The 12,094-nt window shown below is 35.6% G+C and overlaps 2 long non-coding RNA genes across 4 annotated transcripts in view; one reads left to right on the top strand and one right to left on the bottom strand.

Moving 5' to 3' along the window:
- LOC140608922 (uncharacterized) overlaps positions 1–12,094 on the bottom strand; it is a 182,395-nt gene that overhangs the window by 33,520 nt on the left and 136,781 nt on the right. The window lies entirely within an intron of this gene.
- Positions 7,178–10,812, top strand: LOC140608919 (uncharacterized). The gene is made up of 2 exons (XR_012010919.1): positions 7,178–8,323; positions 10,632–10,812. It is a non-coding gene; the product is annotated as an uncharacterized lncRNA (long non-coding RNA).

Genomic DNA, 12,094 nt, shown 5'->3' on the forward strand with positions numbered 1-12,094 from the left:
AGCAGAGAAACTGACTCCTATTATTCCTGACTATCTTTTTAAAAGTGGATTGTATAACAAAAAAGACTTAGACAATTGAGATAGTGTCTCCTTTTAGACAAGGGAAAATTTGCTAAAGTAGCAAAGAGTATCTCTCAGGTTCGCTTGCTGCTCTTTAAAAAAAAGAAAGGACTTTTTTGGGGACACCTGGGTGGCTCAGTGGTTGAGCCTTTGGCTCAGGGTGTGATCCCAGAGTTCTGGGATCATGTCCCACATCAGGCTCCCTGCATGGAGCCTGCTTCTCCCTTTATCTGTGTCTCTGCCCCTCTCTCTCTGTGTCTCTCATGAATAAATAAATACAATCTTTAAAAAAATGAATAAAATTTTAGAAATGGGCTTTTCTAAGCTTGGAGTTACTGAGGTTTGATGCAAATCTTCTCCATGTGCAGCATCCACTGGGGCTCAGCTGCATGTCACTCCCATAAGTGTTTCCTCTGCTGTGAGAAATAAAGTCCTTTGTGGTGCAGGAGTCTCAGGTCTTCTGGTAGAATCCATGAAACTGTGGCAAGCTAATGGATCAGTTGGCCAGGAGTATAAAATCTCAGACCTTCATAGCTCTTGATAGATACATGTTTTCCAAACATTTTTCTGTCTATTGGCTTGCATTTACATTTTCTTCATAGTGGCTTTTAAATATTTAAATTTGGATGGAATCTAATCATTATTTTTTTCTATTATAGTTCTTGCTTCCTGTGCCCTTAGGAATAAATCTTTGTCTAACTCAAGGACAGAAAGAACTTTTCCCTATATTTTCTTCTAGAAGTTTTATAACTTTAGACTTTACATATAGGCCTATGAGTTAAACTTTAAGTTAATTTTTACATGTGCTGTGAAATTTATTATTATTTTTGCATAAGGATATTCATTTTGTTCAGTACCATTTGTTGAAAAGATTATCCCCACTCTATTGAATTTCTCTGACATCTTTATAAAAAAATGAATTGATAAAAATGATCTACTTATATTTACATATTTTCTGTTCTGTCCCATTAATCTGTATGTATATATTCAACATATGCTATCTTGATTATTCTAAGCTTTATAATAAAGTCTTGAAATCAGGTAGTATAAGTTCTACAATTTTGATTGTCTTTTGGAAAACTATATATTCTAGATCATTTGCATTTCTATAGAAATTTGAGAATCAGCTTGGAAGTTTCTATAGAAAAAAGGTTTCTGGGATTTTTATTGGGATTGTGCTGAATCTTTAAATCTACTTGAAAAGAAATGACATGTTCACAATACTGAATCTTTTGCTTTATTAACACATTTTTTTTCAAATATTTATTTATCTATTAGATTTTATTTATTCATGAGACACAGAGAAGCAGACACACAGGCAGAGGGAGAAGCAGATTCCCTGCAGGGAGCCTGATGGAGGACTTGATTCCAGGACCCCTGGATCATGACCTGAGCCAAAGACACTCAACCACTGAGCCACCCAGGTGCCCCAAACACAATGTATTTCTTAATTTCTTTAGGTCTTCTTTAATTTCTCTCAGGAATCTTTCATATTTGCCGTTACACATTTTGTAAATATTTGTTTATTCCTAAACATTTAATATTTTCTGGTGCTTTGGTAAGTGGTAATTCTTTGCTTTAAATTTTAATTCCCAGTTGTTTATTGCTAGCATAAAGAAATACAATGGATTTTTATAGGTTGACCTTATATCTTGCAATCTGGGTAAACTCACTGATTTTAATAACATTTCTTTATGAGTAGATCCCACCAGTTTTTCTATATAGACTATCATATTTTCTGGGACTAAAAAGAAGTATAATTTCCCCAGATTTTGTATACATTTGATTTATTTTTTTTCCACTTTATTGTACTGGATAGGATCTCTACAATGGTGTTGAATGGAAATAGTGAGAGTAAACATCCTTGTCTTGTTCCTGAATTTAGGAAGAATGCACTCTGTCAGTATTTAGTGTGATATTAGCAGTAAGTTTTTCATAGATGTTCTTTCTTAGCTTCAAGATGTTTTCTTCTCAGTTTGCTGACAGTTTTTATAATTGAAAGGATGTTAAATTTGGTCAAGGCCATTTTCCGTATCTATTGAATTAATTATATGGTTTTTCCTTTTGTAGGCTTTAAGATTAATGAATTACATTGATGGATTTTTGAATGTTAAAGCAGCCCTGTGTTTCTGGAGTAAAACAAATATATAATGTTTTGTTCTTTTTATATATAGTTGGATTAAATTTTACTAAAAGTTTTGTTCAAGAATTTTGTGTCTATATTCATGAAATATATTGGTCTTTACTTTTTTAAATGGAATGTCTTTATCTAGTTTTGATGTTGGGTTAATGGTGCCCTCATAGAATGAGTGGGGATGTATCTACAATGCCCTCACCCCCCCACACACACACACACTTTATTTTTTTTTCCAGAAGAATTTGTATACATAGCATTTTTTTCTTAAGTATTTGGTAGAATTAATAAGTAAAACTATCTAGGTCTGGACATTTACAGGAATTTTTGAAACTATAAATTCATCTTCCATGATATAGGACTATTTAGGTTGTCTCTTTTTTAGTGAATTTTGGTAGACCATTTTTCCAAGAATTTAACCATTTCATCAAAGTTGTCAAAATTATTTCCATAAAGTTGTTTATAATCTTTCCTTATAATCCTTTTAATGTCTCTAGGTTATATCCCTACTCATATTGTTTTGGTAGTTTGTGTTTCTCTCTCTCTCTCCCTCTCTCTCTTCCTTCCTCCCTACCATTTTCACCACATTCCTCTGTCTCTCTATATTATTTCCTGCATTACTCATTATTTTTAAAAAAGATTTATTTACTTATTTCAGAGAAAAATAGAGAGAGAATGCAGGAGGGCAGAGAGAGAGAGAGAGAGAGAAAATCTTAAGTGGACTCCATACTGGGCATAAAGCCTGACACAGGACTTGACCTCAAGACCCTGAGATCATGACCTGAGCCAAAATCAAGAATTGGAAGCTTAACTGACTCTTAGGTGACCTAGAAAGAAACATTTTCATAGCACTGTTATGTGGAATACTTTAAAATTTATTGGAAATTTCCTCAACATCTTATGAGATATTGGTAATTTCCTTAACATTTTATGTTGTAAATAGGAAGAACTACTATTCTATAAATTTGGTATCTAGGGAATTACGAATTTAGGTAATTTTCCAAGTCTATAAAAGTAATCAGATTAGACAATAACCTTTGGGTTTTCCAGGTAAATTCATTCTCTCAATCCTGATTTCTGAGGAGTCACATGGGTGAAAAGCTATGTTTAAGAGATCTTTACTCTCCTGTGCTATTTCTCTGGGTGTATCATTTGGTTAAATTGAAACCAAGGTTACTCACAACTCCTTAATTTAGTCACAATTGATTTAAGTGGTCAGTTCACTATTCCTTAAAAAAAAAAAAAAATGCAATGGCATTGGGCTAGTCATGGGAATTAAGTGTGTTAGAAATACATCCTGTGCAGTCAAAAAGCCCTATTGTTGACATTATTCATCACTTACTCAAACTATGTTTTAAAGAGAAAGGAATTATTCAAGGAAGTTGAATATATATTATGTGTGTATATAAACACATATATATTTGAGAAAGACAGAGAGACAAGCTGTTTATATGGCAGTAGGGATTGTAGTGGTCTGAAGTAATAGTTTGTTTTTAATGCCAGGAATCTGGAAAGAAAATGAGGGCAACAGTGAAATTGGGCTTAAAATATACTTCATAATGATTGATTTGTTATGAAAAACTATTTTTCACTCATAGATGAAATATTGCCATCTTATGAACTTTATGGGAAGAAGATGTTTTATAATATTTCATACATGGAAATTATGGTTTTCTTCCTAGTAAATTTTCACAATAAAAGTCTGAAGTAGGTGTTTGCTGGCATTGATTCAGCTCCTTGATGATCCTATCAAAGATCCAGGATCTTTTTATCATTCAGCTCCATTGTTCTTATTTTGTTATCTTTTGCCCATAGGATTGCTGCCTTATGGTCACAAGATGGCTTCTGAAGCTTCCATCAACTAAGGATACCTTATTCAAGTCAAGAAGCTGAAGGAAAGAGCCATGCCTCTGTGTCTGTTCCTTTTTAACAGGTACACAAAAATGTCAGAAGCCTATTGGCAGACTACATCTCATGGCCAGCACTAGATCATGTGACTATCTCTAGTTGCAAGGAAGGCTGGGAAATGAAGGAACAAAACTGTTATGATTGACTCAGTCTAATCATAATCCATCACCTGAGTCTGAGCACATTTCTACCCTAAGGAATAAAGTGTAGGAGCTAAATATTGGGCAGCAACTGACAGTGTCTGTCACACAGGGGCATGCTTTCATCCTTTATTACTATGATGTAAGGAGTGCTCTTCTATTTAACACAGAGGTCTATTTATTGACTAAGAAAGAAATACACTGGGGGTACCTGGGTGGCTCAGTCAGTTAAGCATCTGCCTTCAGCTCAGTTCATGATCTTAGGGTCCTAGAATTGAGCCCCACATCAGACTCTACTCAGCGGGGAGTCTGCTTCTCCCTCTCCCTGTGTGTTCTCTCTTTTGTTTGCTCTTGCACTCTCTGAAGTAAAAAAATAAAATCTTTTTTTTTTTTAAAGGAGGGAAAGAATTACCCTGTACTTTAAAATTCTTTACAAATGGCAAAATGCCTCTGTGAAGTATCTTTATTTATTGAATTTCTGTTTCTTTTACATTCATGGAGGAAAATCTAACTAATTTGTCAAATATTTGATTGCAGATCCAAAATAAAGGGAAATAAAACCTACCCTTCAAAATATATAAATATAAATTTTCATCAAACTTTCATGAAAGCCAAAAACACTCTGAAATTTAATCTGCACAGTAGTTGTACAGGAAATATTGGTGCTTTCACTTGCTTAATTCTAAAATCTTTAACAGTGAGCAGATACCAAGATTTGGTGTCATATGTGTGTATTACATCATTTAATCATCAGGATTCTGAAGTAAATATTTGGAAATAAATTGAACGGATATATACTAAACATCCACTTTGTTTCAGGAACTGTGGTAGTACAATGGAAATAAGAGATACAAATTAAATCCTTCAACCTTACAACAAAATGACATGAATTTCTTAGTAATATAGGGTACAGAGTAGTCAAAATCTAAACAGTAAGTTGGAGTCTTTGTTACCAAAGACTACCAGATTTGATATGAAGAAATAGGTATAGGGCTAGCCAGTCCATTTTAAACAAAATAAATAAAATTAATGGACATCACACCAAAAACACTGTTTTTTCTAATTTGGGAATAAAGAGATAGAACAAATATTAGGTGATAGTATTTTCCTACTTTCAAGCCAATTGTTTGGGTATTCTAAAGGCATAGTTTAAGTTACATAGGCAAAAGAAATAATGTTGTTACATTTAAAAGGTATGTTCACATACCAGTTATATTCTCTGTTCATTCTAGAGGCATATGAGTGAAGAAAAATAAAATATCTAGGCTCATAAGCATTTATTTTGAAAATATGATGATCTGAACTCCATGATAAAGCACAGGCCTCAAAGCTCTTCTCATATCCATTTTAGAGATGTTGAAACTGAGTCTCAGGTCAGTCACTTGTCCAACTCCTCACAGGTAATGGATTCATGATGGGACTTCTGGCAATCCTAAGGCAGTGGGTAAACTTTCTAAATTAATTTTGTATAATTAGTATAGTAGTGCTTAACCTTGGCTCACAATGTGTCACCTAGGAAGCTTTAAAAACATATTAGAGCCTGGCCCCCACCATATTTCAATTAATCCAAATATATGGTTTTGGAGCCCAGCCATCATTATTGTTTAAAAACAAACAAAAAAACCCTCTTCAGGTGATAATGTTTTGCAGCTAAAGATGAGAACCACAAATTATGCTGTAGAGCTGAAGATATTATTAATTGAGTTGTTGAGTTAGGGTGATCCATAGTCAGCTGGTTCTCAAACATTCAGTCATGGGATATTTCCTGACTTGAATGTGAATATAGGCAAGTTCCTGTGTCTTATTTGAAGTATTGTTGTCATGAAGCATTATCTTTTCTAGCCATTCTTCTTCTATTTTCAAATGACTCAGGCTGAACAGTATACTTATTTCATGTTGCAACATGGTCCTTCACAAGGCTGTCCAAATGCCCCATTTATCTTTGTGGTCGTGGGCATGGCTTGGAAACTTAGAACAATGCAAGTCATTTAGACATTGAAAATATCATTTCTGGTAATGCTTCAGGAAGTATTTTAAAGTTAATTTTCATGTCCATAGTGCCCTCCTTTGTGAAATAGATTAAAAAGTGGCTATTGGCAAGAAGAGAGGAAAACTAGGTGGAAGGAACATGGACTAACACTGAGATCTATGTGATTAGTCTTGATTTAAATGCTGGAAATGACAATTATTGCACTTAAGGCTTTTCTAATTCTGAATCTTTGTTTCCTGGAATATTTAACATTAAGTGTGAAGACTTGAAAAAGAGTTCAACTCATTCTTTTTAAAGGAACTAAGAGTCTAATGTTCTTTCTCTTTCTCTCCTCCATCTTTCTGTCTCTCTCTGTCTCTGTCTCTTTCTCTCTCTTTCTCACACACACTCACAGACACATTCTTAATTTTAGATAAAATGGAGGAAAAGGGCAGAGATTAATTCTGTTAGGTATAGTCTGACTTAGGATAAATTGTCCAAATATTATGGTCATTTCCAGGCTGTCTTTACTCAAATTTTAGGTAGATTGCTTTTCATGGTCTTTGATTCATCACCTCTGGTCCTCAGTGGTTAAGATTTTATGTGTGAGTATGTGTTTTTAAAATTGACATCACACTCTCCTCCCCTGCCTAGAGCAATGTTGTTTTTCTAAAATGACTTATTTGAATACCAAACTCACTATTTATCAGGCATGGGACTTTGGACAAACTTCTTAATTCCTCTGAGACTGAGTTCATTCATCTCTAAAATAAAGGTGATGTTATCTATAGCTTACCATGGCTGCAGGAATTAAAATGAGACAATTTATGTAAAGCACCTAGTACAAAGTCTGTGGCATGGTATTTCCTTAATAAATATAATTCATCTTCTCTTCTTTCCCCTTCCCTCTATCAAAATATATTTACAGGAAGAACCTGATACCATTCATTTATATGTAAGTGAGAATTTTTTTCTTTTCCTAGAGTATTGTATAGAAGTAGATTTCTAATAATAGTAATAATAATAGTCACAATGCTTATTACATATACTTTGCTATGAGAGTTTTTTGTGAAATGACTTATCCTCTATATAGAAATTTAATGCCAATAAGTGGGGAAAGGTTATTTGTGTGTGTGGTTGGTTGGAGAAGTCACTCCATGCTTGCAGCTTTCTACTCTGTATATGGAAGTTGTACCCCAAGTCCCATTCAGTGATGTGTTTGTATAGGCAGCAGAAAATAATCATCACAGGATGACCAATCAACAAAGTTCTTTCCCAGCTAACTCAGGGAAAGATTAATCATGAAAATAAGGATCTATAAGATGCAGACTCTGGGAAAGAAATTAGAGTGGACTTCTATAAAGATTGTTACAAAGAAATAATGATAATCAGAAAAATGGAAAATAATATCTTTAGCCATTGGGTGCCCTGATAGATATAACAACACAGGCTGGAAGACGTGAGAAAATGTGTGCAAAGAAGTCTTAAAATGTCATTGAAATATTTCTCAAAGACATTTCTGCTGGGGCACTTGTCAGAAGTGCCCTACGTCTATTTTTCTGGAGACATGAAACCCTTTATTCAAGGACCTGTGGAGAGAATGCAGACAAGGCTTTAGATTCTGCATTCTCATCCTCTCGAGGGCATACCTTATTTACAAAGGGAGATTTAGATTACAGGATCCCATAAAACTTGGCATAGAGAAATAGAAAACAAATATTTATTCTACAAGGATGGGTTAGCAGTGTTAAGGTAGTGAGACCTACCTTGCACAACCTAAAAGAAGTTTATTGAGTTGTTAATGGGATGATGTTATCTATGATTAACAAATGTTAAGAAACTGCTGTCAGATTTCTGGTAAATATTTAACAACACTTGTGAATCAGACAACAGAAATGGAATAAATTCCTCCCCCCTTTCTTTCCCCACATCCCCCCACCCCAGCCCAGAGCCACATTTTTCTTTTAGCTCAACGTCAGAAATAAGGTATTATTCAAAATAAGATTTTTGCCCCATGGAATTGGTTTGTTTGTTTGTTTTTGTAATTGTGTATCCTCCAAGTTTCTGGGTCAGAACAATGGGGAAAGTGACATAACCTCGAAGGACCCTCAGGTAAGTTTGCTTCATTTTGTTGATTCCCATAAAGAAATATAATATCCAGTTTTTACTGAGAATACTCTAATGCTTTAATCCTGATTTGGACTAAGGAAAACTATGTCTTTTTTTGTTTCTTTTTCTCTGTCTATAATGTGTATATATGTATTTATCTGTGTGTGTGTTGGTATACATTTTCAAAAAATATTTTCTGCCTTATTGAGCTCCTGAACACCTAGACAAAGGTTCCCTAAACACATGACTGTGTTATATTGAAACTTTTCTTGGTGTCATTTCTACCTGATTAGTTTCAGCTCTTTAGTAGCCTGGAGGTGGTGATAATTGATATCACAGGGGTCCAGAATATTGGCACATGCTTTCAAACAAAAGATCAAAGCAGATTTCCAGAGAAGTTCCAAGTATGTTCTAGAACTGCTGGCAAAGATTGTCACATATTCATGATTTATTAACTGTATGTACACCAAATAAAACAAAGTAGAGATTTAGTGCTTGCCTAGTCATTAATTTGTTATCCACTTACACTGATAGAACACATTAATTAGATTAATGGGTTAATTGACAGATGTCTACTTTGCTTTTTGTGTTATAGGTGGTCCTCCTATATAGATGGCAAATGGGTTGTTCTATCCATGTGCACAATTCTTAGGGTGACTTTTGGCTTGTCTAAACATTGCCTAGGAATTGTTTATCATGGATGATTTAATACTCCTGAAGCATGTATACTATTAATTTCTGCTTAACAGTCTCCAACAAAGCAAACATTTACACAAAGAGGGTGATTCCCTTCTAGCTGCAGGGATAGACCAAGCCAGTGGTACCAAAATAGATATGACTGTGTTTAGGTCTCCAAGACTTTAATCACTTTTAATGACTGTGTAAGTCGTGTTAGGAGGAAGGAAGATTTGGTGTCCCTCTGTGGCTATGCAATATATCTTGCTTTTTATTTACATGGCTACAATAGAGGGGGTATGCTATGGCTTTTCCCCTAACTCCATTTACCAGCTTTTAGTAGAAAGCCATATTTGGTGTATTTAAAAACATGGAGAATAGGCCAAGGCAAAGGAAGAGGAAGGATGTTTGGACAAAAGAAAGCTTCCCACAGGAATTACCAAGATTTCATTCCAGAGAGGAAGTCTTTCTCATTTGCTTCTTGCTCATGGAAATCTTTTTACCTGCCTTGCCAAGTTCTTAATACTGATATCTGGGATGTATTAAGCAATACAGAAAATTTATTTATCAGTTGTGATTCATCTTGATTATGAAAGAGCAGAGAAATCAAAGTTATTTTCCTCTCCGGAAGGTTCAGGATGTGTAATGCTTAATGGCCTGTTCCCTACTTAGAGCAAACGCATTCATCAAATGTGATACACTAATTGATAAATCACACACTAGGGCCAAAGATATTCTGAGAAATTAAGACTCCCTCGTGACACTATAACTTGGCTCTGAATTTGAACCAGATAAACATCAGTTTTTGTTTAAGTGCCACATTTGAAACTAAGTTGAAATGTACAGGCAATAAGTGATCTCTTCATCTCTCACAGATATCACTGGATTTAGAGTAAGAAGCCTTGTGCATTTGTGGTTCCTCTCTGAAATCAGCATCCTTCCATAGGGATTTGGACCCAGTGGATTTGAATTGGGCTGTGGGATATGTTCTAATGGCTCTGGCTGTTGCAAGGAAAGGAGAGAAAAGCATGGAGCCTGCCTTCTAGAGAGCTCCTGGTCCATCCTTGCTGCATGGAATTGAACCTAAACCCTTACACCTCAGAGATGGCCACACTTGAACTGTTGGAACCAAACCCGAAGAGCCAGGATGAATATAATACACATGATCTGCAGTCGTGTTATTTATTTTGCTAACTATGAATCAGCAATGCTAGAAATACTTTTCTTAACCTCCTTGAGATCTGAAGAGCTGACTAACAGCTGACTCATGTCGCTAATGGAAGGCTTCAAACAAGTTACCTAATCAAGACAATGTATTGTGTGGTTTTCTATAGGAAAACAAAACATCTGGTACTTTTCAATTAATAATAAACTAAATTTAAAGACAGAGTTTAAAAAAATTAAAGGCAGATTTTTTTCTCTCTGAATCCTTTAAGTTATGAGGATATTGTAGTAATCTCATTTCTTTGTGAGAATTTAAGATTTTAGCTATCTTTATAGATAGCTTTTGGTATCTTTATCGAAATTTTCTAAATAGAGATATTTCCACCTCTTGTAAATGTCAAAGCCACACTCAGCTGTCTCCAATGTCCTTAGAGGTGCTTATCCCTTGATCACCATCTCATTTTTCCTACAGGGTTTGGCTGACCTTTGTGTGCTGAAACCTACAAAAACCAGACCCTGGTCAAGAGCGGTTAGACCATGTGAGCAGTTACCATGTGACAGCAGACCATACTTGCCAAGGATGGGAAGCAAGAACTTAGGGATTGTGGCAATATGTTTAATGAAGACGATTAAATCTGGAAATCAAAGAATAATGTATAGAGTAATTCAATTTTTTTTAGCATGAGCATTCTATAAATCTTAGTGCCCATGACCTCATACACTATAATACACCGAATCCTTCCTTTATCACCCGTACTGACAACAGCATAGTCTAATGAAAATAGGAGGACTTCAAGGCAAGAGTTCCAAGTGCATTTTTGAGCACTGGTCTGTGCTTTTGTGACATTTTGATACTTATATTACTTGAATCTCAGAGTCCTGACTTATAAGAATAAAAATCTCATATTTAAAATAGTTGGCAAGCTGAGTAAGTTTTTCTGGAGTTCTCACTTTATACATGAGGAAAGTAAGGGAAATGACAGCAGTAAAAAGGAAATAAAGAAGTGGAGATAAGTCTAGAAAATACTGTTTATGAGGAAAAGTGCAATACTGATTGTGACAACTGTAGCTTAGAACTGAGATGGGATGACTCACCTGGGAGAGGACTCTGAAGGCAGGCTGCTAAAAGAGCCCGTGATAGCCCAGCATTGGGGTCCAGATTCCCATGCCAGTGTGTGTGGTCTGATAATAAATGGGCCATCCCGATTCTATTTGCCAGAACCATCTGTCTCAGGACAGAACTCATCTTTGTGTATCTGGAAGAGTAGGCTTATACTCTAGGCGAGAGGACAGGTGGTTGGTACAGAACATTGCCCTATGCCAAGTTGGGAGTCTCAGATCTCGGGTCTGTGGGACCTGAATCATAGTTGGGAAGTATGCTGCAAAATATTCTTGGGATGGCCTTTTCTTTCTGCCAAGGCTGCACAAATTTCTATAAAACTGAGAGAAACAGAAGGCGTTAGATAGGCAGGTTCTTGGAAGGGGAAGAGATCACTTGTTAAATGCTTTTTGTTTTTCCAATTTTAATCTTTCTTCATGTGACATAATGCTCATTAATTTGTTTTGAAAAGTGGACACACTCTACTTAGCTGTCACAGAGTTATCACTGATCTGGCAGGAGTCCAGCCAAGGATGAATAACAGCAGTGTGTCAAGCCAGGGCACTGTTGGCTAAAGCAGAGTGAGTGTGGACGTTTCTGGAATCCATGGAGATGGGTAGGGCACAGAGTCTCTGAGGTCAGAGAGTTGTTAAGTGCCTGCTTCGTAAATAGGGTTAAATAATGATCCCAGCGCAGAATCTGTTTATATTCTACTGCTTTGTTACGGCCCATAGGGATGGATGCCAACGTACACCCTGCAGCCAGAAAGTTAAATATCTACAGGTGCAATTAATCCTGATCACCGAAACACTAAAATTACTTCAATTGGCAGGCCA

This window comes from Canis lupus, chromosome 18 (assembly GCF_048164855.1).
Source record: "Canis lupus baileyi chromosome 18, mCanLup2.hap1, whole genome shotgun sequence".
NCBI classification, from domain to species: Eukaryota; Metazoa; Chordata; class Mammalia; order Carnivora; family Canidae; genus Canis; species Canis lupus.